Source organism: Synchiropus splendidus, chromosome 5 (genome assembly GCF_027744825.2).
Source record: "Synchiropus splendidus isolate RoL2022-P1 chromosome 5, RoL_Sspl_1.0, whole genome shotgun sequence".
In the NCBI taxonomy this organism is placed as follows: domain Eukaryota; kingdom Metazoa; phylum Chordata; class Actinopteri; order Syngnathiformes; family Callionymidae; genus Synchiropus; species Synchiropus splendidus.
In genome coordinates, this window is record NC_071338.1 from 23454284 (window position 1) to 23482082 (window position 27799).

Below are 27799 nucleotides of genomic sequence, written 5' to 3' on the forward strand. Positions count from 1 at the left end.
GATATGGTCCTGTGATCAAAACACATCCCTGTCAAACAGTCACTGCTAATGGGGCTGAATTTGAACAGATGTTCCCTCTTCAGATATATCACAAGCACTGCATCATCGGTAGTCACTATTTTCCTGTCAAAGTGAAGTTATATTGCAAGTAGAACAACAGCCCCCTGAGGGTCAGATATCATGATAAAAGCCCCTGAAATAAGAATGGTGCCCAGTTTTGCTTTCAAAAACATCCACATCCAGTTCTGAGACTAGTGTAGACACCGAGGTATGGTTCATCACAACCTAAGTGCCAGAGCTGATTCAAGAGACACTAGAAGTTATTTTCTTACTTGCATTTGTACTTGCGTGTCTAACATCCTGCCTTTAAGTTGCTCTCGAACCGAGACTAAAAAACCCCTGCTGGGCTTCTCCTTTACACCACTTCTCTTTCTCCTTGTTGTCTTCCCATTCTCTTTATTCTAATTCCTTCCTCTGCCACACCTTTCCTCCAGCACTTCTCCCCTCTTCAACCCCTCCACCGCATTCTTTCCCGCTGGCTTTCATCTGTGCCCTGTCAGGTGAGTCTTTTGAAGGGGTGTGCGGGGCAAAGCCGCGCCGAGGAATAAGCTCAGGCTGACACAATCCATTCTGGAATCATTAAAGGGAATGTTACGTTTCTTGCTTTAATGAGGCATCACCGTACACTTTGTCAACAGAGTACAAAGAGCGCTTTAAAGTGAAGGGCAGGTGCATCGTCTTTAGGTCAATCGTTGCTACCGGTTCCTTCTTTATAACTCTAAAAGACTTCCGCAGTTGTTTGAGGACCCTCACATGTACTTGCAGCAGGTCAAATGGAGTGTAAGCTCTTTGGTTGGGAAATCAGTTTGATGGAGTGGGTGCTCAACTCTTCAGGCCTACAAAAGAACAAGGTAATAGCACCTTTATGACAACCTTTGAGATTTATTCGCACCATCCAGCTTTGCACAAATAAAGGCTGAAGAAAAGTGAGCGAGCGTGAAGTGGGGAGAGTGATGCTGAAAGGTAAAGGCAAAAAACATACGAAAAAACAACAACAATGCAACAATCTAAAAGAGTGATTGTGTTCCTGTCCTTAGGAGGGAAAAAAAAGCAAGTGCATGGGTGAATAAATCATCGGTGGGTTAATAAAACTGTCGTCTCTTTGATTCTACAGAGAAAGAAGGGAGGCGAGAACGGGCGAGAACAACTGCAAAAATATGACCCCATCAGCATTATCTCTGCATTTGATTGCTTGCGCCGAGGTCACCCTGAACATGGCTCCTCTCCTCATTTCTCCTTCAACCTTTGCGATATCATTTTTGCGCGCCTGCTTATGATTTTCCTCCTGCTTAAATCAAATATTCAGCAATATGTTCGCAAGATAAAGTGACAACACATAGATGGGCATTTTGTGTGAAGGAACAATCGACATTTTACAACCCTCACAGCTGAAATTCGAGATCTGAGACATGAGGCGCTCTCACAACTTTTGTTCGCTAGGGGCAAGCATACGTCCAAATGGAAACAAAGAAAAATGAACAGTGAAGTAAAAAGGAGATATCAAGGGATTGCGTAATAGTTAAAGTCTTTCAATGGGGTAACACAGTGTGTGTTTTTTTAGAACCATCTACTGATGAATCAAGCGTTTGCATAGAGAATATGCCATGCTTGGGGTTTTGCCAGCTAAAAAGAAATATAGAAAACCATCATATGGGCACCTGGCTTAAAATTGGCACAGGCAGATGCTCAATATTGCAGTGCAAAATAAAGCCATTGTACTATCTGTGTAGCCGTGTGTTTGTACAGTTGCATGGATGTTCGTCCTTCACAATGTTATACACAAGACCAGTGTCTTGAGTGAAACATTAAAATACAAGTTTGTTGCTCCTGGAGGATTCATAAGTGTGTTTTTTTTCTACTTAAATAATGCCCCGGCAGTGCTGTCCTTGGTCTTGTGTTGCTTCTTAAGCTTGCCTTCTGCAAACCACAAAACATGCAATCTGAGATTCAAACAGGCATGACTTCCAAAAAAAATAAAACATTCTCACTCATTGTTGAAGACTCTTTTCAAGAGACTTTTGCGTCCCTTGTAAAGTAGTGTTTCAATGGACTAAAACTGTGTTCCTTCCTGTGTGACTTTCTACTGGGGACCATTGGGATATATCATACGTGGGCAGATAATATAATGCTCATATAATATCACTTGGTACATATAGCACCATACGGGGCTCTCCCCTTTACTGAAGTCACTTAAGGCACTTTGTATACCAAGAGGCACATCAACATGTATTGTTGAAAGGCTTAACCTCTCTATGTGCTACCAACGGTGTCAGGACATGCCACCTGAGGTGCAGCATGTGCTTCACTTGAAAGCCTAGAGTGTCAACACATAAAGGCTAACTTCTGGGTCGACGAGGGAGTCCCTTGAAAATAGTCACTATGTGACATCTTTTGAATGAGAATGTTTTGTCTTCAACCGTAAGAATCTGTTTACTATATTACACACAGTCTACAGGTGAAATTCAGCTATGAAAAAGGGTTGACCCAGTACCTCAATACTCTCAAGATATGGAACGGTGAGGGAAAATCACATGACAATTGTCGGCTACAGCTCCCCAAAGTTGGGTCAAATGAAGACATTTTCAACTGCTCAATTACATACGGTCACAACATATTGCATTTTATTGATACTGTATTAGTATTGTTAATGATCTGGACAGTGGCTTAGAATTCCATTTCTATTTATTTGGCCGCCATGGGGAGCGTATACACTTTTGATACACAAAGACTATCGAAAGATCAATTCAAAGATTAAGCTTTTCACACACGGCTTGAAACACAGCAGGACTTATTTAGACATGCCTCTTGGGGACATTTTCAGACGGATGGATTAAGGTGATGACTTTGTCTCAAAGCCGCGCATGACCTTGACCTCAAGGCCACCTCTGGCCAGATAGCAAACTAAAAAGACGTTGACTTCAAAACAACAAGGGCATTATAAGAACCAGAGTACTGGTTAAGTATAGCCATTTGTTTTGGATAGTTACGTCAAGGATGAGAGGCTTGGGAAAGCATTATGTTAAAACAGACCCCACAAAGATAGTGCGACAAACCCGTGTGTGTTCAATCAATCCAGTACCTCTGAGCAACACACATCTCTTTTCCGAGCTGAAACTCTCTTTTTTTCACGCTGATCAAATATATGTTTGCCATATGTCTGAGTGGGGAAACTCTAGATTCAATTTACACTTTATGAATCGTTCCTGAGGCAGACCGTGGCTAGGCAGCGAACGGGGCTCATCACTTTCTGAAGGGTTAAGTGGATACATTTGATTTGGGAGGTCAGCTGGCTGGGTTTGGGCTCTCCCACTGAGTGTATTATAGCACCTCTGTTGGATTTTCTGGCCCGCAGCTCCAAAACAAAATGGCAGTGTTGGTAACCTGCAGTGAAAACCACTCACGCAGGGGTGAGAGTGAACTATGGGGTGAATTGGAAAGAAAAGAGGGACATGGATGGTTTGATGATGGAGAAATAGAATGGTGGGTACAAGTGGAGATCATGTCCAGCGGCTCACACTTTGATCCCATTTTCAATTTAGGATTTGGCTAAATCCACTTTGGCATGGTACATGACTAGTAAAGTCCCTAATGTTAATCATCCAAGCCTGGACCAAGCTATATTTAAAGCGTTGTGATGCAATATTTCCAACATTCCAGCCATTTATTTCCAAATTATTTTCCCCATGATTAATGCATGTTTGCGAACTCATGTTGAGTTCAGAGGCAACTTCAGTAACCAGCGTTGTAACGCGTTAGATCTGCATACTCGCTCTGTTCTGACAGCACAGTCCTTTCACAGTGGTGCAGTGGTGAGACTTTATCCTGGGTAATTAGGATCGGCAGCTTGTTTATGCTCGACTGTCAGAGCTCTGACTACCCTCCCCAGAAAGGGCCCATTTATATTTCACTCACTCATCGTCATTGTGGTTTCAATACACTGCAACAGCAAGAAAAACACAGAAGAGCATTTGTCTTATCGTAAAGCAACACTGTAGCACTGTGTTTATTGGCAACTGTCTGAAGTGCCGTCTCCGAACATGGCTGCTGTTAATGGCCTTTATGGAGCCGTGCTTCATACTTTTGATCCTTCAGTTCAGTTTATTGACTTTAGAATCCATAGAAAAAAAGAACCGACGTTATTGAAAAGTAGTCCGTACTGGAGGTCATTTGCCGTAAAAGTAAACGTTGGCTGATATGGCCCATTAACTCCACAATGAATTAGATAAACTGCTCTGCTTATCCTTTCAGCCAGTGCGAGTGTGTCTGTGTGCCCGGAGCTGCTATCTGAGGTCTGCACTGCTGCCTCATCCTCGCTGTACAAAAGAGCACCTGGCCGACAAGCTAATCCTCTCAGACCCCCTGAAGTACCTGAGCACCGGGGTTCCCCCCAGAGCTCGCCACTGACCGCGAACAACTTCCGGCATCTGGACGGTCATCACGAAATGCTAATATCACAGACAATGACAGGAGCCGTTTCCCCACTCAGTAGATTTTGGATCTGTTTTTAACATGTACATTTTTTTTTCTGGGTGATGAGGTAGAGCAGAGGAACAGAATTAGTGACGGGTGTGTTCGATTCCTTCCAAGAATCTCCCCCAAAGCAACAGAATCTGTGCTGCTTTTTAATTCTCCAACCATCTACCGCGGGAATGCTCGCACACAAACAGCTCCAGTCTAGAAAGTCTCTCAGACCCTCCAGATACCTCCAGCCCATCGCTTTCTTCTCTCTCCTCCTTGTATCTCACTCCTGCGCAGCCTTCTTAAAGAACAGAAAGAATCCTCAGGAGAACAGCAGAGGCATTAAACTACTATTACCATCTCCCAGTCACTTTCAATATTAACACATGTTGGTTAAGGCCAACATTATATTGGAAAGTTCTTAGTTCATATTTCTAATTTAAAATCCTTTCTCATATATTTATATACTGTACATTCCTTGTACCATTAACTAAAATGTTTAGTGTCCTTCATATTCATATTTTTTTAAAGCCCTGTGGCCTAAAATTAAAATAAATAAATTTAAAAAACAATAAAACAAAAATAGAAATCTTACAAGTAGAGTACTTCAGTTTCATAAATAAAGCTTTGTGTCTTTGATAACCAGTGAACGTAAGCAAGAGTGAGAAATCCAAAAGTGACACCGCACTCTATTCACCATGTCAGTCACGAATGAAGCTGAAATTCTTGTTTGATTGAGCACAATTATTCTCAAGCATAATTCATGAAGAGGGTGTTGTATCTCTGCTTCACACTGTGACTGTGTGTGTGTTGAAAAGGGAATCACCAGGTGAGTGTCTTTTCCAGAGGATAACTGATGCGTGCAAATATGTCAGTGAAAAATATGACTTCTAAACCTAAGAGATTCAAGTGACGATGAGAGATTGCAACCACTAAAGCGACACACATTCAACATTTGGAACAATCGTCACATCGTCCCTAAGACTATTTCTCGCATTTAGTGGTCTACAAAAGTGGGGGTAAAACAGGACGTGAAGGACCCATGATGGAGTGTCCCAGTCGGAGCAGTAGTGTTTGAGTGAGATAAGCCAGGCCAGTGTTCGGTCCACTCTTTAAACACAGCAGGGGAGACAGGAAGCAATCTAATAGTTATGAAAAGTGCAGAGCCAGATTGAAGCGAGATCGTCTCATTTAACTTACATCAAGAAGAAAAGCCGAGGCTTCATAAGTTATGTGACAAACTCATGGACAGGAAGACCAAATCTAGTCCAACAAGTCATTCTATATGGCCCCCAAGAGCTGTTGGGAGTTTCAAACTGCAGACAACGCTTTACCCCATTTTAACAGCTGTGCCCCATTTCTTGGGACTCACTACGGACAGCTACCCCCCACACAAACACAACTGCTTTTGGAGAGCACAAGTTCTGGAACCAAAGAAAACCCAGTCTCAGCATTCTCTGTCAAACATTGTTGATCAGAATCAAAATCAGCTTTACTGCGAATGTCAGTGAGGATCCCACCAACAACAAAGAAAAAAAAAGAAAAACAATAATAATACTAATAATAATACTTGAATAAAAATGTACAATAATAATGTAACTAGTAACTAATAAATAACTAAACAAAAATGGGTGAAAACCTCAAGCATTTAACTATTTGCCATGTAACATTTTATGTCATGCTGTTTTGTGCCAACAGCCATGAAAAGCACAAAAATGAAAATGACAAAGAAGCACAAACAAGTAGTACTGTACCGCAAATAAGAAGAAAAAGAAAACTGTGATGACAGCTAAACTGACTGATAATTGACTTGTCACTACTCAACAATCGAAATCAATTCAACCAGTTGAGACTATTTAAATCACGGAACCGGAGCAAAGTTTGCATCTTGAAAATGCTTCTATTTCCTGCACTCAGAAGCGTAGAAAATATAACAAAGTATAAACACTCATGTCCAGTTCAGCAATTGAGTCTTCTCAGAACATTTCTGGATGAAATCAAACCAGCCAAAAACCAACTGTCTGGCATATATATTATCAACTCATGCATCTTCTTGTTTGGCTTCTTTGCATGAGACACTAACATAGCAATAGCCGATCGCCTTTCGCATTGAAACCGGGACCCCCTCAAAGGACAACTTTCCAGTTTGATATGCACTTCTGGATTAGTACAAGCTGCATGGCTTACCTTAAATAATTTTTGAGTGCTGAATAACATTCATCTGAACACATTACTACCTTGTTGCTGCGCACCAATAATGTTCATGTGACCCAGAGACTACAAGATCATAGGTACCAACCGATGTTTCCTCAAGTCATTTGCAGAAACCCATTCACCTAACTGGGAAATAAAGAATTCCATTCCGTATCTCCAGTTGTCATCTCAAGTTTTCTGAAGATGAGTGTTGTTATTCAAGGTTCCAATTACATCCCATCATTCACACTCACAGACGACCAATAGAAGACACGCTCAAGAGATACGCAAAAACACAAATGGATAAAAATGTGGAGGTGCTTCAACACAAAGCTATAATGACCATAATAGGAGAGGAAATCATTTTCTCTGTCAAGACAAATAAATACCCATAAAACTGTCCTGCTACGCTTCCATTTATTCATAACCCGGCGCCTTACCTTCACAGCTGAGGCCGCTTGTGTAGAAGATAAAAATGAGATGTTTGATACTTTGTTCAGTCTGTCAGCATCACTCCCTCCGCTCTTCTTCTGCTGAGGAAAATAGAAAGCAATTAGCTTTTCGAAGAATGGTCACACTTTTTTTTTTTTTTTTAATCCGCACAGAATGATGACCAAGGTCAATTTTTGTGAAGTGAATCTTCACCAAAGGCAGCTTTAACAAGAAAAATTGCTCATTTATCTTTCAGGGTTTCTAGAGTGCACAGAAATACAAATAAATCAGACATATGGTGGGAAGAACATGATGCAGAGAATGCTTGGGAGAAGTGAAAATTCAAGAAGAAGAATCAAATGATCAAACTACATCTAATAAGATATGATAAAAAAGTGATTAAAAAAACTTGGTCATACAAGGTCTGATAGACAGGGATTGGTTAAAGTATGTATCAACCTCATTTTCATCATTTCCTGCTGCTTCACTCAACGGGCTCAGGTCCAGAAGAACCCAAACCCAAATCATGAAGCATGTCACTGTCTATATTAAGTACTGAGAAAAGAATAATAATCCAACATTGCTCAAGCAAATATTATATAGTCTGATAAAAAAAAAAACTATCAATAAATAGTTTGCCATTCTTCAATAACTTTAGTGAAATCTGTAGTTGTAGTCTTTCCTTATGATGAAGATGAAAACCCAGACTCCTATGAGAACACAACAGGGAATTACAATCCTTCGCTGTTGAAGAAAGTAAATTAATCTATCAAAGTTGATGTTCATCAGGCTAATAAAAGCCAAAAAATACAAAAATGATCAAGCATGCAAACAGATGTTTGATTCTCCGCCACATTCACCCAGATGCAGCTGAAGACTTGGTGTCCACTCACATTCTGTTCAGACAACTCCACTTCTCATCACTCTAGAAACAGCCTTTGACCCGGACCTGAATCCATGGTGTGAAAGCCTGCTCCAACTTTGACCTGCTCCACCCTAAAGTGACAACGCTTCCCAAGGTGAGTAATTTGCCGCTCCATGAATTAAAGCTCTGGTCCAACTTTCTCAACAGTTTTGGCGACATCCCCAACTTCCACACCATGTTGCAGAAACGTGTCAGCCATGACAGTCTCGACACCCAGAGACTCTGGCTTAATTGGACAGATCTTATCAACCCCAAAGAGGATTCCCTCTGCCAAGTTCTACTGCAACTCCAGCCAGGAAAATGGATGCTGATCACCTATAATGTTCCAACTCAATTAAAGAGAGATTTCTGGGCCATTTGTTGATTGAGACCGGTGAGATGAAGAGGTACTTAAGTATGTTAATGTAGATCAATATTGTGGGTCGCGAGGCGATCCTTGGGGAGGCGTCAGAGGGGGATGGGTGTATTTTGTTTTTTATTCTCTCCTTGCCGGATGGTTGCAGTGTGCAGTTTGGCTGATGGAAAAATGTTGCATATTCACGTCAAAGCTCTATGTTGTTGGAAATACATTGACCACACACAGAGGACACAGAAGCATCACCGCGGCATTCAGGCATCCATTTAGAGCAGAATCAGACTGGTTAAGTATGTAACCACCACCACCACCAGTTCATATAAGTTTGCAGCTGTGTATTAACTGCTGCAGACACCACGACGTTCTCCGCTGTGCAAACCACGGGCTACAAATTTATACTGATGCTTCGCTTTAGTAACAAAGTAAAATCCTGTCGCCTCTTCATGTGTGGATGAACTGGCACGCAATCCTCTGTAGCGCTCATGAATATATATAGATAGACAGATAGATAGATAGTTGCAAGCACCATGCTTGCGAATGACTGTAATACAACACTCGTGACTGCAGTTGGAAGGCCAGTTGGTGCCATCCAGGGTTGTGGTAGTGTAACAATTGCAGTATTGGAAAATTACATTTCAGTATGTTAAAAAAGTACTTTTATATTTTCAAAATGAGAGTCGCCAAGGGGGTTTACAAGGTCACCAGATTTAACTTCAAGGTCAGCAAGTTAAAAAACATAGAGTACATTCTTCCACCAAGCCATTCATTTTCACCCACAATGTGAATTTTATCAACCCAGTATCAAAGTGCTGAACCATTTAACGTCGAACTTAGCTTAGAAAATTTATACTGTTTTCCATTGACATATGTACAGTCCAGTTAAAAAGACCTGGTAGTAGGACATTGAACCACACCAGTTTGACCCAACTCGTTTGGAAAGGGCCTTGACTTGCAAACATATTGTGTGAAATACTCTTTATGAATAAAGTTTGATAGATCTATTTGATTTAATTCAATGGTTGCCGTTGCTGTTTGAAAGTACAGGTCACTATTAGAAAGAATACAGGTGAGGCGGATGAAACAGTTTCAAAGCAGTCATAAAAGGACATATAGAGCGGAAGGAGACAGCATTTGGTAAGTTGTTCACAATGCCAATACACATAAGCAAAAGAAGGGAAAATGCCTATCATTTTGTTTTATTAATGATAATATTCTGTAAGATATCAAAGAGAGACAATTACTCAACAAAACTATAGTACATGGGCATACTTAAAGCAAATGATACTGAGACATAAATATAATAAATATGTTGTCGAAAAGAAGACGGAGCAAGGAGATAGCACCATATGTTCACAATCTGGGAAAGACAATTTAAGCCTGTATCGCAGACCAGGCAAATAAACAAGCTGTTGTGTGCGCGTGTGTCTGCGTGCGCATGTTTGTGTCTGTGTGCCTGAGAGTGAAGCTGCTATGAGCACAACAAGCAAAACTGTCAAACTCAACAAGCTTAACAATTACCTTGCCAGAGCCTTCAGCCCAATTAGCATATTTAAAGGAGGGTTCCACTTGAGCTCAAAGATAATTATGGTGAACTTAAAATAACTTTGTAAGATTAAACGTGCCAGCCAGTGGCCGTGTACGTGCGTGTGTGCGAGTTTGTATGTGCGTGTGTGTGTGTGCGTGAGTGCCATTACACAAACTTGTAGACAGATGAACCAATTAGCTGTGTTTAGTTTAAACCACAACAAAAAGACAACATCACTTGTCAGTCCTCCAAAACTCTGGACAGCATGTTGGGGAGTTTCACAACATGCCGCACCGAGAAATGGACACAAAGATGCAATTAAAAGTATTCGCTGTCTCGACGCAATCTTCAAGTCGTTAAGCTTATTTTACAACTGAGAAAGTTAAAGAGTAGAACAGAAAAGCTACACTTCAATAGTTTTTATCGCACTGAAAACTGCACTGTAATAGCAGTGCTGGTTTGTTGACCTTAGATCAGGTGTCACCAGCATGGTGGCAAGGGGCACCAGGTAGCCCGCACAGACCAAGGGAGTAGCTTATGGGGTGTTTAAAAAAACAAAAAAAATCTCTCTCTCTCTCAGTATTTATATATCGGTTTTCGAACAAGTCGGCGTTCGAACAAAAATTTCAAGATTTGTTTTGCTTCAGATTCGAACGAAAATCCAGAACTCGAACGACCCCGAAGAAAGCCGGAAAAAAACATAACGTGCACGGACCGATCAGCTGACCCACGACGCGCTTTGTTATTGTGTATAACGCAGCCTCTGTATGCAGACGTGTCCCGTTAGCTACATTTACTGATTGTTTTTTCTTCATACTGAGGTGTAAAACCTTTCCGGTCTCGGTGGACTGTGGTAGAGTGTCACAGGGGAGGTGCTCGCTCTCCACACCTCCGAGGCTGGAGCGTGCACTCCAGGGTTTGATGTCCTGTTGTCGACTGGAGCTGGGACAGGGATGAGGCGAGCGTTACTTGGTTTATGACTTTGTCACAGCCAAACTGCACAGAAGCGCACATTCAGAGCTGGACACGCACCGGGCACCTCTTCACTTCTGGAGAGACGTCACTCACTCGGCAACCCCTCCCACATGCAGCCGCCACACACATTCATTATATATATATATATATATATATATATATATATATATATATATATATATATATATATATATATATATATATATATATATATATATATATATATATATAAGCTCAGTTTTCATCTAATAACCATCTTATTATGTTTGATTTTGTGATTCCTTTTTTGTTACACCATTGGTATTTATTGTGAAAACTCAGCAATGAGACAAGTATTTGAGAGGAATATCATTTATTATCCATTATATATGGTGGTTTCAGAAGTGTGTACTGAACCAATGGTAGCCCTTTGTGTCATACAATGCTCGCGGTTGTTAAAAGGTTGGTGACCTCTGCCTTCAATAATCTTGAGTAACACACTGCAGTCCAGTATTCTAAATAATTACAATTATTTGCACCTGCTTTAAATTGCTCAAGCAATCTCTGTAAATCATGGGCAACCTGTGGTTCAGCTGTTATTGTTAAATATGTGTAAACAGGCTCTTGATCTAGATAGACACCAACGATCCCACACATCCATTCTCCACCACTAAACTGTGGTCGATGGCGGCAGTCTGAGCAAAGATTTACAATTTTCAAGAATTGTATTTTTGTCCCACAGAGAGGAAGAACAGCGATTCTGACATACATAGAATAATTGTAAAATAGTGAATGTACGCTCAAACTCTAACAGTATCTGTGCCTGGAAATTGTAGAATTTTCTTGTAATTACACAAACCGAAACACAATTGTTCCACATCCGCAATAAAATCACATCTTGAAATAATAACATACAAGTCGGTGCCAAGCAGAAACAGAAATTGAGGCAATTGGAAACGGTCTGTGTGTGTGACCATGGTGATGTCTCCAAGCTCGGGTAGTAATTGTCAGAGTTTGGCAGGGCAATCAGTTCCATGCCACTGACCGCTGCCACGTCTCAACATGTTCTATAGCATCTCTTGGTACACACACAGACAAGTGTGCAAGCAAACACACACACACACTCAAGTGCCCGAACCCCACACCTGTTCACTGGCGTGAGACGGAAGAAAGAATCCTGTTCCCCACTGCCTTGGCTCAGAGGAACACAGGAACAAACTCCTACTCATTTTCACGCATGGATAAATGCAAAATCCCTGTGTGAGGCAATGTATGTGGCATATAGGTCTTTATAAATACAAGAAAATGATAGAAGTCAAAAATGTCTTGGTTCTCTTCACCATAAGGGTCATCAGGAGTGGTGAAGCCTCTAGTTCATTTTTACTCTTGCCTTATATAAGACCAAAAAAGAATCAACTCTGATCTGAACTCCTTAAAGGCACGAAGCGCTTTAAGTTCCGTGGACGAATGAAAACTGCAATGGCAATTCTACCGATACTGGAAGGACCCTTAACAACACAAGTCAGATCAGAAAAGTTCTCACTCTGAGTGTGAAATTTTACTCTTCATCTTCTCTGGAAGATTCAACCACCAGGAGACAAAATATATACACACTACAACTCTCAAATATCACCCTGCATGCTTCCATTACCGAGCAATACTGTACTTTATTTAACAATATTGTACAGTCTTTATGACTTCAATCACAATAGAAAATGACAAGTGATCAAATTAAAGTACTTTGGTGTCCAGCAATTCTCAATACCTGTTGTCGCCTTGTATCAGACAGTCAACTTTGTGGCTGAGCACCCTGAGGACGCCCCATCTGTTTGCCTCAGTAACTGTGAGCACAATGTCCGGATTCACCAGCAGTTTTCTATTTGCGGCACTGCCTGGCACCATATCACTCAAGACAACTATAAACCAACTTTGTGGCAATAGCATAGTAATTATTGAATATCCTCTAGTTGTGTGCCTTGCTATATGATACAGGCATGTACAGCATGTTTGAACTATGTTTCCCAGTGCCAGGTGTAAACACCAAATTATAAATTGAGAGTAAAGATGGTTTACATCTTGTTAAACATGTATGTCCGCATTGGCAGATAAGACTTTTTAGCTGTGAATTACAAATAAATAAAAAAATACCGTGGTACCTCAGTTCTCGACCACAATCTGTTTCAGACGGCCGTTCGAGAAGCGATTTGTTCAAAATCTGAATAGATTTTCCCATTACAATGAATGGAAAAAGAAATAATGCATTCCAAGCCTTAAAACAGGCTTTTGCAGGAGTGAATGTCGAGTGTCTGCTGCAGGTGCGCTGTTCCTCTATGTCGCTGCATGTGGGAGGGGTTGCCGAGTGAGTGACGTCTCTCCAGAAGTGAAGAGGTGCCCGGTGCGTGTCCAGCTCTGAACCAAGTAACGCTCTGTCCGAGACTCGCCTCATCCCTGTCCCAGCTCCAGCCGACAACAGGACATCAAACCCCGGAGTGTGCGCTCCAGCCTCGGAGGTGTGGAGAGCGAGCACCTCCCTTGTGAATCTCTACCACGGTCCAGTGCGGAGACAGGAAAGGTTTTACACCTCAGTATGAAGAAAAAACAATCAGTAAATGTAGCTAACGGGACACGTCTGCATACAGAGGCTGCGTTATACACAATAACAAAGCGCGTCGTGGGTCAGCTGATCGGTCCGTGCACGTTATGTTTTTTCCGCCTTTTTTCGGGGCCGTTCGAGTTCTGGATTTTCGTTCGAAATCCGAAGCAAAAAAATCTCAAAATTTGTGTTCGAAGTCCGGGACGTTCGAAAACCGAGGTACCACTGTACTGTACTCTCTGATGGTGTTATTCTTAGCAAAGGTGAGTTTGGGCGCGTTTCAGCCCTGTATTAGTTAAAATCAGTCTCTCAACCAGCTTAACCAACATGTTTTAATCTGTCAAAACATACTGAATCAGAGTTGTATCCTCTTTGTGTTTCTCAAGTTAAAAATACAGTTATATATCTGGCAGCCGGCTGCGACATTGTAAAGGGGCGAGCAGCATCCGTGTGACAGCGCAGACCCGAGCAGCACACGCACACCCAGGCAGGTGACAGACACTCACACATTGTCTCAGCCAAACCTCCACAGACACTCACAATTAAATTATATGAATATTGTCATCACAGGTGCAACCGCCACTTTCATGCATTCAAATTCTTCTTCGGCATATTTCCCAGCAACTGTTGTTCCATTGAATTGCTTATTATACATTTCTATACATTACTATTGATGCTTAGACTGTCTGGCTAACTTTTCTCAGCTGGGAAAAAAAACGTTTGCTGGTCACGTCCAAACCAGTAGCTCCTGACGGGTGTAATGTCTGATTGTCATGTTTTTTAACGGAGCGAAGATGACATTTGAAGTGTGCGCCATGCACCGAAATTTGTTTACAGTCACGCACCGTGAAATAACTTGATGGCTCCTGAACACACGACGTGGAGAATAAAATTGAAACATAAATAGGTTTCTCAGAACTACAGTCAAAGTTGATCACAACTGTTTTGTTTGCGGCACTGATTGTTATTTTGACTGCCATTAGAGACCACAGTCCAATAAGTCAATGTGAAACACGTAATGAAGGGCGATATAAGAAAGGAAAACGTTGCCCGGTGTGCGATGTGTATCATATTAGTGACGTGCAGAAGAAAAAAAAAACAAAATGAAAAAAATAATTAAATAGCTGGATAAATGTTATTTTCAATTGAACTTATACAACTTCAAAATGTTTGTTCAAAAACAGTGTCCTTGTTCAAATACTACGGAGAGGTACAAGCTTGCCGAGCCTCAAATTCTCCTGGTGGGGGCAGTTGTGAAACTAAAGATTCCTATTACGGTTCAATGGTTTACAAAAATGCTGATTTTTTTTTTTTTTTTTTTTTTTGCTTTTTACCAACCCTGAAGATATATTTTCCCATGAGTAAATCAATGAACATGATCAGTTTAATTTTACTAGAAGTAGAACCTGTTATTTCACCTGGTATAAGATCATTTGGATGCAATAATTTTAATGTGTGGTGCAACAAACAAATCAGAATCAGAATTGCTTTATTGCCATTGTCAGACTGGGAAATTGCTTTGGTGCTATCGTGCAACATTAAACATAAATAATGGAAAGAAATGCAAATCTGAATAAAAACATGAGTGCAGTCACATGAAGCAAATTTAAGTATGCGCACTGTGCGGCAGAAAAACTATGACCAATTACAAAAATGTAGTGTTCATGTCCCAGATTGACCGTAGTCTCCTGTCTGAGGATAGCAAGCCTGTGGGGAACAAAGACTGTTGCACTGGGGATTATTAGATTGCATGTCAACTATTGTATTGTGTAGCGGATACAATGTTTGTTTACATATGGACAGCAACGACTGGACTGGATACTTTCAGTGTTCTTTTGATACTGTGAGTTCTGCCTTTTATATTTCACTCTTGTTAAACAATGGCACTGCACTATTTGGAAGAACTGAAACAACTTGCTCTATATTGTTTGCATTGTGACATATTCTATTGAATATTAAGGACCCCGCACCGTTTTTGTCTTCAGAAGTAGGTCAAAAGACGACAGTCAGCTTTCTAAGGGGCAAAGCAGTGGGCTGCATGGAAGTTCCGTAAACGTTGAAAACACAACCTTCAACATTGTCACTAGAGGGTGAGTGGCCAAACTGAGTGTGTGAAGCCAGTGAAGGAGTTCCTGAGTGGGCAATGGAGAATCCCAGATATCAGAGGACATTGTTCTATTTGGACATATCGCTGAGACCTGGTGGATAATACGAGTGGGAATGTCGACTTGTTCTCTGGCTGAAGATTAAAAGGCCAACGTCACAGTGGGTTGAGTCCACCGAAGACAGCATTCCTGTTAGAGTATATGACATGTGACGGCAGGCCGACCACCAGCAGTTCCAGACACATACCAGTTGGTCAGATTGTTAACAATCCAACAGATCGTGAGAGAATTCCCTTGAACAATCTGTTCAAGCAATGTGTTAGAAGGATGAGCAACCTTTCTGTCAGCGTCCCTACACGGCCCCCCCCATGGTTGGTTGGGACAAAATGTAATGTTTACACACATTATACATACACAACACATTATATTGTAGCTTTCATATGTGAGGCTGAATTTCTTTCAGTCAAGAAAAGCAAAAAAAATAAAATCATCATAAACTGCAATTAAAAGAGGGAACATGTTCTACGGTTTGACACAAAGGGTTTGATTGAGTGTAGAAACAGGGGCAGTTCTGTTTTGTTTTGAACTTAGTTGTGCATTAAATTCATGAATAGCAATTGTAATTAATTAATCCAATAGCGCGGGAGGAAAAAAAGCTCGCACATTTTCCATGTGTGAATGAATACACAGAGGATAAACATCCTAATATATTTTCATTACAGCTGCTGAGTGTCATTAAGCAACATGTTCATTCCGGGCGCAGTCTGCGCTTTCAAGCAACTGGCTCTGGTCATTAGCGCAGCCATTAATCAATTATTTTCAAATGCTGACAAACACCGACGCGACTGATGCCAGCCGCGCTGATGACACGCCGCTTTCGCCGCTTCTCTCAGGCTCCTAATCAAACACGTTTCCACACCTTCGCTCTTCCCTCGCCAATCTCCAAAGTGTTGTTCTCCTCCGCTGTGTTCGGCTAAGCCTCTTCTGTTTGAAATAGGACAGTCATCCATGGAGAGACTGTAGGCCTAATGAGAGGACAGCTAAAAGACAGGAAGGGAAAAAATCGCCGAGGACGGAAAATCTGTAAAAGGCTGAGAAGGGATGAGAAGGCGAGGAGAGACATAAATAATAAAACATAATCCCCTGTGTCCAGAGAAAAGAGGAGTTATCCCTCCTTTATCTAAACTTTCTATAAATATCGCAGTCTATTTTCTGATTTGGCTGGATACAGAATTTAGACAGCAAAGGGATAAAAAAGGCGAGAGTAAAAAGGGGGGAGTGAAGCAGGAAGGGGTGTGGAGCTGCAAGATTGTTCCAAGTAAAAGGATGCCAGGCTGTGCATGTCAGCATTTCTATGCTGGCAGGAAAGCGGTGCCCGGCCCTCCTCCTGGGTGAGCTGATGAGGCAGGGAGCAGAGGGTGGGGGTCTCTCCATTGGAGCAGTGAAAGGACGGAAGGGTGGGAAACACAGAGGTCTAGTTACACAGACTCCACTGGACTCCGTCCAGAGGGAGCATCTCAAGCAGATTCTGAACGTCGTCCTGGCACCACGGAGACGACCTGGCTGTCTCTCATCCACACACACCAAACACACACACACACACACACAGCACCACCAGCACTCGGCTTGTCCATTCCCATTCCTACTTGGTTGACTCGGCCTGTCAGACTCGGCCTGTCGGAATATTTATCAGCAGGGAAAACAGCTTGTCCTCGTTGTTGCTGTCATGTATGCCAGAGGGGTGGGAGCGGCCGAGGGCAAGAGAGCAGCGCACACGCAGACAGGCAGACGCTCATTTGTGTTCATGCTACTTGTTGGCTGTAAACAGATGTGTAACTTATGAATGAAAGGACTCAAGGGTGGGTCTGACTCCACACTGGGGTCTTCGAACCATATTTATATCAGACAAACCCTCCGATCATATCAGATTCAAGCTTGCGACACGCTCAAGTCAATTCTCTTGCAGTCACTGTGGAAAGAGCATTGGGGGAAAAAAAGACATAAATGTAAAGGACCAGCTTCGGCAGGATTAGTCAACAAAGTGGCTAAGTGTGGGGTCAGAGGTTATACAACGCCAAGAGGACTGTAATAAGTGAATTGTCAGTCTGGTGCTGCTTGTTTCAGCTGGCAAGTGATTGGTTAAACTATATGTGTTTTCTCCGTTAAAAAAAAACCACCGCAGCCTCCTGTGACTATGTTTAACACCCCTGTCATGTAGTGTCAAAATATGTATATTTCAAGAGTGTTATTTACTTTTTAAAAATACACAAAGAACAATGTTGATGTAGACTGAGAGCCACAGAGCTCTGCTGCGAGGCAACAGAAGAAAACACGGCTGAACTGGGATTAAATAACCAACCCCAGTATGACTCTTGGCCACATTGAAGTCTGTCTCCAGCACACCTGGGCAAAGTGTGGCCCGGGGGCCACATGTGGCCCATTACCTATATATCTGTGGCCCTCATATAGTCAGAGTGAAACTACTAACATAATAATCGACAATGTTTTGAATGCCAAAGATTACCAAAAGAGTAAATTTTCCCTCTTAACTCTCCTCTATGTCATGCATTATTTTCTATATGCTACCAATTTCTTCTGACTTGTGGGTTTATGCCCCCTCACTACGCTCCCCCTATGTATTGTGGCCCCTGAGGAAATTTGGTAGCCCACCCCTGGTCTACAGCCTTAGAGGAATGATACTGAGCACGTCCGTCATAAAAACCATGTTTATTATTAGCATCCACGTGGATCCAGCAAGGAGTTCTTGAAATACAAATTTACTCAAGCTCTTCTTTGATTTGAAAATTTTGCCTCAAATATTAAACTTGTGTTTTTCACTGGCTGCTCCGTTGAGCATATATATATTTTTTTAACTTACCTGTGATGCGTTCAAAAGACATAGTCAAGGTGGAGGGCTGTTACCAAGGCTATAAAGAGCTACAAGAAACCCTGTTCTGCTGTGTTTTGCTTTCAGTGTACAACTCTCTGTAGAAGCCAAACCCCCTTAGCAGCGCAGCATCAATTTGCTCATGTTTTTTCATTGTTTAGACACATCACCATTAAGTCATTTCGAAAAGGTGAGGTGAAATTACAGGACCGTGATTTCACAGTGCTGTCCTTTTCACTGGAGGCAACATGTTGTGTTTTTGTGTTTCACCCATTCTCGCTTCCAACACCATAAACAGCGACTATCTGTCAGTTGGCATTGAAGTCTGCTTTGAACATTGACACTTAGGAGTTTGAATGGAGTACAAATTTTGCCTTCCATGTTATATTCCAAAACAGGGAAAGGGGGATGACATACATCAAGAGTTAGATGTCACTTGGTATATATAGCATCGGGAGTGAGAATGTCTAGTTGTGTGACAGAATGTACTTAATTTGTTGCAATTGCAGTACGTAGGGAACTTTAAGTGACATATCAATAATGAACCAAAAAAACATCCTGGCCTGCCATCATATGTTTCAAGACCACAGAAGAAACCTGGGGTGCCCAGAGGATGCCCACACAAGCACATGGAGAAAGGAAAGTGTTTAGCATAAAACAGTTAAAAACATGAGCGGAAACTACTACTATTACCATACTATACTATGGTACGATATAATTGCCATAAAAAGATGGAGCATGCTCCTACAATCCCGTTATTTGAACCGCAACAAAGGTTATCACAGAGGCTCACTCTTGGAGCAGAGAGCGAAACAAAGGGGAGTTTGACAGAATTGAGCGCTTGTTAGTGGACCCAAACCTGCAGGCGGGCGGACAAGACTTGGTCGACCTGTCTAACCTTATTCCTTTAAAGTAGGAGCAACCATAAAGGCCAGAAGGACCAAACACATGCAGCCCCACATCTGTGCTTCTCTGTGCTGAAGCACTGGATCCTGTTTTGTTTTGACTGTGCACAATAAAAAATTAATTGTCCTATTTTTGCCTATGAGCCCGTCTCATCTCTGGCGCTTCTGCTGCAGTACATTCCCCCCCTCTGGCTCTCATTGATGTTCTGCTTGCTTTGGGCTACAGTTGAAAAACAAAAGACACAGACCATTTTGTGTCTGTGAAAATGATATCGCCTGGTCAGAATGTGTCAGTGTTTTTGGCTGCAGTTTTGAAACTGGGCAGAGACACTGTTTTAAGTTTGTGATAAAAGGTCACACACCGAGTGAAGCCTTTACAGATGTTTTGTCACACACATCTTAGAAAGACTTGAAATGTCATTAGGCTATCCTGCAGCATGCTCAGAGGAAACGTTGTAGATAAGGATACGCAAGAGACTTGTGCACGGTCTAATGACGGCGCTAAAGGGGGCAGCATGCCACAACTCAGAATTTAACACCTTCTCTGCAAATGCTATCTGTATTCAGAACAAAAAGTTGGGTCAATTGAAGGCGAATAAAGTGTGCAAAATATCATGTGTCCCACATACTGCCCTCGCCATGATGAAAATACAATTTCTCATCTTCTGTGCTTCTTTTCCTTTTAATCTTATGCTCATCCCAAAAAAATGAGAAGACAGTCGTACTGAAACTTGCGCTCATTGTTCAACCACTTTATATGCAGTGTATTGAGAAGGGATGTAATGGTACTTACTGTTTCAGCACAGGGCACAGTTGAGACACAGAGCAAGCAAGTACACAGACAACTAAATTTATTTTTCCTACACAATCCTTAAATCAGAAGCGCACAACAGACCGGGGCTGTCAATAGCAGGTGCACAAAAACAGCACTCTTCCACGTCACGCCAAACTGTCAATTGAGAGTGTTGTGGCTCGCAAGATCAGAATCAGATTTATTGCCATGGTCAGTGGGAATACCACCAACTAGGAAAGTGCTTTGGAAAACGTGCAGTCAAAAACATAAAATACAATAAACAGAAGCAACTAATAAATAACACACAAACAACAAAGGCTGATGAGGAATTCAACAGTCTGAGATAAGGGTAATTGCAAGATTTTGACTGGAAAAAAAACTCAATGACAAATCCATGGGTCCACAAAGGCATGGAAATTGGTGAATTTCGATCTATTATTGTGAAATTACCTGGGACAAAAACCATTTTTCTGGAAACCAGTATGATAGCGTTGCGGATAGGGCAATATACAGACACTAACAATTGGGAATTTAGGGTGTCTGCTGAAAAAATGGCACCTAATTTCTCATGTTTTTCAGTTTAGGGTGGCCCCATTAACGTCTCTCAAGGGAAAAGCTTGCCAAGAGCAGGGGTTTCCATTATTCTTACATGATAACTCAATATGCACTAAATTATTGGAACCACTAGAATTTAGAAGTCTCTCAATCTCAAATGTCACGAAAATATTTTTATGCTCTCATGATGTTTATCAGACCATTTATAGCAAAAAAAAAAAACTACATGTCACAAGACCTTCTGCACCACATTACATTCCTCTCCCAAACCTTCCATTACCAACAAATTTCTTCTGAAACTTCAGAATTTCTGTCCATTTTGCTCAATACTGTCAACTGGCAACCTGCTGCTGATATTAATCTTAACAGTACCAACATTCAGCAGGTTTTAAGGCAGTCTAGGAAATAAAGGGCATACACGTGAGACATGTGTTGGACAGTCCAGATATCATTTGGCTGTTGTGGCCGTCAGACAGCGCAGTCACCCCGGAAATGACTGGTGCATTGGGGCACCAGATCTTGCCAACAGTTGTAATCTGGCAGGAAGAGATGGCACGAATGTTCATAATACAACAGTACGTCAAATGTATGTCAAAATATTGTCTTCGTTTAAAAAAATAGAAGGGCAAAGGAGCACTTTGAATAAATTCCATGGAATCAGTGGTTTCACCATGCGAAAATTTAGGCTACTGAGCACTACATACAGTAGCTGGACCAAAGAACAGTGTGTACTGTCGCAGGAAAAGGGGACTGCAAAACTCAAAAACTGACAAAGCATATTTAAATGGCTTGAAAAAATTAACATATATATATATTTTTTACACAAGGTTACTTCATGTAAAGGATATACAAATATTTAGCCGAAGATTACAGCGTAAAGAGTCAAAATTATGTGGCCTTGACTGTTAATTGCCATAGATACTGAGTAGGCACAAAGTTAAGTTAAATCCCCCGGCCTCCACACGTCTAAAGTCGTAACAATATTTGCCTATTTTGGTTGATTGCCTTTCATGTGAGCTTCCAGTCACTGCATGGTGCCTTGTCTGCCTGCAGCTCGCCGGCTTCAAAAGCTGAGCTGACCTCATTTCCCCGTCCTCCCGCTGAGCCCAGCCCGCTGCAGATGGTCAGGCACGGGGAGCTGATCGTCACGCTCACAACAACACATCTTTGTTCCATTCACCTCAGCTCTTTGACGGCCAGTTAGGCAGGCGCTGTGTGTTTATGTGCGAGACAAATTCTCATGGTGTCACGAGTTTGTTGCCACAACAAACTCGAGAGGAGAAAGTGAAAGAAATAAAAAAAAAAAAAAGACAATACATTGTATCTTTGAAAACAAAAGCAAAACGTCTTTCAAATGACACTAGAACCTCCAACCGTGTCCCAGGGCTCATCAGTATTTCGGGCCCGTTCACCTCGTGCCTGTCACCAAACCCAGATTGACTGGTTAATTAGACAAACGTGCACTCACACACTCCAGTGTTCGCACAGGGTTGGACCAGTCAATCCTGTCATGTTGAGAGATTGAGGTTTTGATTTAAAGGTCGTGAACACATGAATACACACATATGGGCTGTCACATAAATAACTCCGCCGTCAGGTCAGAAGAGTCATCGTGTCAGACTGTTGATCATGTTTGACTGTTACTTCAACAGCAGCTTTGTGGTTTTTCGTAGCATTCCAAAAAAAAAAGGGCCAATTAATATAATACAGAATATTTTATCATACATGAATATCAAACAGGCCTCATATATATATATATATATATATATATATATATATATATATATATATATATATATATATATATATGCAACAGTGTTGACTGACTGTAAGCCATAATCATCACTAGTGCCATGGATTTTAGTCAAGAGCTGTGGTATTTCAGAATGGATCTCACTGTAGTGCTGGAGTTAGCGCCAGCGTATGACTTAGACTGTTTAATATTCATCCATATCTAGCCATGTCTGTCACTAATTATTATTTTCAAAGGGAACCCACAATATGGCAATGTAAACAATTTACAATTGAACATTGTCATGATCCTTGTAACTTCTGACTTACTTTGTTGGTATTTATTTCCGGTTTGCTTTGTTGGTTTACAGATGTTTGCAGGTGTTTGTACTCAGCAGCAGCACCACAAGAGTTGGAGTTTCAGTTCAGCAGTTAAAGAGCAAAAGGCAGGCAGGGTTACAGATTTATTTTTTTTCTGAAAACAAAAGTACCATAATTATGGGTTGTTTTTCAGTTCATGCAGCACAACAAGCCGTGAATTGTTTTTTATAATGTTGTCTTAATGCTACGTTAAGTTTAGATTTCGAAAAACTGAAGTTCGTGTTGCAACGACAGAACACATTGTACATCAGTCCTTTTTAAAAGGCAGTGTCCATCTCAACTTCGCTCACAAATATTACGTATCACATTTTGTTACACTCTGACTAGAACAGCGTAAAACTCCTATTTTGCTGCTCTCAGCGTCAGAGGGTCAGAATCCCAAAGCAGTGTGGAGAACCCAGCTAATATCCCCCAATGTTGTCCTGGTTGGTGAAAAGCTGCAGCATTCCTTCTCCTTCGTCTTGTCCGTTTCAGGATAAAGCAAATACATGAATTGCCATTTTATAATGTTGTCTTAATGCTACTTCAAGTTTAGATGTAGAAAAACTGAAGTTAGTGTTACAATTTGTTTACCATGACCAAACTGCAGCTCTGAAAATGTGTTGCTGCCATATTCTAGCTGGATGCCTCTCTGTGTGCAAAGCTGGAAGGTTAGTTTTCATTGAGGTTCCTTTTCCCCGATCATTGGAACGACAGAACACATTGTACATCAGTCTTTTTTAAAAGGCACTGTGACTTCTTTCAAAAATATTACGTGTCCAATTTCGTTACACTCTGACTAGAACAGCGTAAAACTCCCATTTGGCTCTCATCTTTACTCTTAGCATAGAGGGTCAAAGCAGTGTGGAGAACCCAGCTAATATCGGCCAACGTTATCCTGGTTGCTGAAAAGCTGCAGCATTCCTTCTCCTTCGTCTTGTCCATTTCAGGATAAAGCAAATACACATTACTGCCCCCCACTGACCATGAATAAATGCTTGGATGACTCACCCTGATACTGCAACAATTTCACAACATCTCACACCCTTGGTAATAAGACATTTCCACTCACACACTGGCTAGTGTCAAAAAGCAGTCAGACAGTCTGAGAATTAAAGAGAAATGACCTATTGAAAATATGAATAGGATTTTGGTAAGCCTGCTCTCAAGAACATTTTTATACTGTGGACTTCCTGCACTAAGTTATATATTTATGATATCAGAGTCTGGCTGAGGATGAACAGAGACTCTATGGATAAGGACAAATGCTGCCACATTCCAATTCATCTTTTTGCAATTGAACCAGTGTCTGTGCTCAGCCACTGAGGATATGAAACACTTCCCGACTGTCAGAGGCAATGAACATGCACATGCACTGAATCCCCTGGCATGCCTCTTTCTCCCAGGCCTTGACACGCTCTCCCCCAAAAGTGTTGCTATAATGTGTATTCAATGAGTCTATAAAACAAGCTGCATGGCTGGAAAGGCATCATTCATTGGTTGTGGTTCTTAAAACTACAGGGATCATTTGACTGTCTGATGGAGGATAAAGGAGCTGCGGATGAACATTTTCAAAGTGGAATTGAGTCGTGTGGACTGTCTATTGGGACTTTGTATCTAGCTGTGTGTGGTTTGTAATGTGCTAGATAAATTATCCTTTGAGACTGAGAACTATCTGGGTGTCAGCCGAGGATAGTGTGTGACAACCGATGGTTTAAGATAGATGAATATTTTGCGTTTTTTTTTACCTCGTTCTTAAGCGAACGAAACACTAAAAAATGTTTGCGTGAACAAAGAAACAAAAAGTGGTCGTAAAACACGCAGTGATGCAAGAGTTTTCTGCACATCAAATTTGATTTATATAAGCCATAAATGAAGAAATAGCCATCCAAAAAAATGCGTTTTCCATCCTCCTCCCTACATGTCAAGCAACTTTTCCAGTTTTGTAAAGTGCAAAGCAAAACATTGACTACACATTCATAGGAAACTAACTTTTCAAATGACTTTTCAAAATGAATCTTGAACCAAGTGTAACATGGCAAGGTCAAACGATAAATTCACAATAAATCCCCCTCTCTTATTGGGAAGCACGGTTCATGAAAAATATGACAATGTAGTGTACATGAGATACATCACACCTTCGCCGCTCAACCTTGGTTTTAGGTAATGCATTATCCCAATATTAAATTGGTTTATCATTTATAAAGAGTATTATTTAGTCTTTATACAGTGCATACACAAAGCTGTTCATGTGCACTTGACAGTAAACATTTGGAGTCACTTGTGATTGAGTTAGTGTGAGCCAGCATCATAAAGACAGACCTCGATTCACAGTAGCAAACAAAATCGATTAGGATCTGGATAAAACCAACATCCAACCAAGTATTGCACCCCAGCACAACCCTCGATCGTATTGATGGTGTTAAATCAGCATGTACAACCAAAGAGGAGGTAAAGCAGCTCCTTCTAAGATAGCGTTTTAGCATTATATTCTTTGGTGTACATTGCCATATTGTTTGAGTTGGGTCTAAAAATAAACACTTACACATATATTGAATGTCTTTTTTATTGGTTGGTCTGTCCAGCATGAATGCTGTATGTTTCAGAGGTGCCTTCAAGAGACGTAAACAACACAGTTTGTCAGGCTGGTTGCAGCTGTCAATCTGTGGCTGGTGTTTCAGCTTCGCTGTGAAGTACAAGTAAGAGCGCAAAAGTGAGGTTGACCACTGTCATCCCGTGACAAGCAGGGTGAATGTTATTGTTCATTTTTTGTTGCCAGTATCTTCAATGTTCCCCACTTACTCTGCACAGCTTTAAAAGGTACTTGTATTGATGCTCAGTTTTGTATATTTTATTTTGTAAATTGGCTTCATGAATGAAAGAAAAGCAATGCGTTTGTGTTTCTTGTGAATTACTTTCCCGTGGAGGAAAACGAGAAAAGGACGGAGATAGCGCACACATCCACCACAATGCTCATTTCGTGTGGATCAAAACTCAACATGCAGTGAGATCGACAAAACAACTTCCATGAAAAAAAAACTGTTGGCTGGCTGCAACAATTAAGGTCTCTGCTGGGACTGAAAGACTCGTCTCTTCAGTAAAAATAACATTTTAAGTACCACACTGTTTGGTCAGATGCATTCATGGGTTTTCAAGACAGTTGCACATTTCTCATCTCAGTCACATGAAAGTTGATATATATGTGTGATCCTATTGTTCGCTGTTTAAGTCATATTTTCTTTCTAGCTAGTCCTGAATAGACACAAGGCCAGCAATACGAGTGAATGAAGAAACCTACAAGACCAACCCAAATCTACACACAAAGAAAGCCTATTTTAACCTTGAATATTTAATGAAGATCCAATTCCCAACGTCTTGAGTTATTCTGTTGGCAAACAAACCCGAAGAAAGCATAACTCCTTACTAGTAAATGGGGAAGAGCGGAACTGGAAAGTTGAATTGAAGAAAAACCAAGTGAGTGATAGCCTCCGATTTAAAAGTCAGCATCTGTCTTGATGTTGTGTTTTGAACATGCTCAAACAGAGAGTGAGATGGAGGCCACGAGAATGTGTCGCTAGTGGCCAAACACTAACATATTGACCACATCAACATAATTCCTCCTGAGAGATACCATCAGCCTCCGCAGTGCAACAGCAACAAGCTTCACTGCACATGGACAAAACAAACAGGTGGGAGAGATACAGAGAGAAATCATCGAACACAAAGAAGAGAAATTCTCCCTCTCCTGCTTTATAACTTGATCACGGGCAAACTTGATTCATAAACACAGCGCATGGCTGGAATAAAGGGTTGTGAGCAGGCGACACGGTCGGGCCCAGTGGACTGAGGGAGGCGGAGTGGAGGACTGCCAGAGCTGCAGAGAAACAATTAATGTTGGAGGAATGACCAAACCCAGGGTTCATTAACTTCAGGTGGCTGTTTTCCCAAAGTCCCAAGAAAGCCAAGTGCTACCACAAACCAGATGTCTATGAAGAGCAGAGCCAGAGGCTTAAAAATTCAGTGGCTCCTTGGACAGTTAATAGGAATATATTACGCAATTAAAGGAAAAAGAATACCTGCAGTTAAACAAGGCTGAGCACGGGAGACATGCAGGGATGTATGTCTCTGTCCTTCGTCCTTTTTGAAATAACAATTTTTTTTTTGATTGATTATAAGTAGGGATGGGTGATATCATATTGATATACTGCCAAACACAATCTCCACCATGAGAATTTTGCATATCACGATAAATTCGAGAAACACACGGCTCACTTGCTGCATTGGATCTGCATACAGGATCGTGACGTGACCGTCTCCAGCTCCGCGGTGTTTGACAACCGTCACCGCCGTATGACGGTCGTGGAGTTTGGTGGACTTCGGTTCACGATTGTAGCTTTAAACATATATTTAATACACGGAACCTTTGATTATTACATTGATTGACTCTGAGTCTCTGGATAGGTTTTCTGATGCGGATGTCTGACTTGGTTCATATCAACACATGCAGGCGAAACACCGTGGTGAAAACAGTTGGATAGTCGACTGACATCCGCTCCGGTACTGGCAGGGCGTCCTCTTCCATGTCCCAGATTAGGGTTCACTGATCGTGGACACACTCACACAGGCAGCACTAATGTTACACCCCAGCATCAGTTAGGGACCATCAACAAATTTGGTCAAAGTATTAATGAAATCTTCAAACATGCCAATGAAAGACAACCACTTTAGGAGGGAGAGCTGTGAAATGTTTTTTTTCATCACACCAGACTGACATAATGATTTTGAGAATAGAATATGAAATGATCATTTATTCACATTATTTCTAATACTTCTTCAATAGCATCTAGGAAATGTGTCCAGAAGGGTCCCTAAATAAAACTGGCAGAGCAGTCAGTCAGACACGACCGGGTTCTACCAGAGACATGAAACATTGAACTTTTCATCTCTACACTTAGTCAACTATTATAT

General features: G+C 41.4%; 1 protein-coding gene across 8 annotated transcripts in view; it reads right to left on the reverse strand.

The window, feature by feature from the left end:
• Positions 1–27799, reverse strand: part of rbfox3a (RNA binding fox-1 homolog 3a) — a 486434-nt gene that overhangs the window by 396002 nt on the left and 62633 nt on the right. For 6 of the 8 annotated variants that reach the window (XM_053866321.1, XM_053866318.1, XM_053866323.1 and 3 more), the window contains one exon: positions 7152–7244. The gene's annotated coding sequence lies outside the window, so the exon portion shown is untranslated. The remainder of the gene's footprint in view (positions 1–7151; positions 7245–27799) is intronic. The other 2 variants (XM_053866317.1, XM_053866316.1) reach the window with 1 other exon arrangement.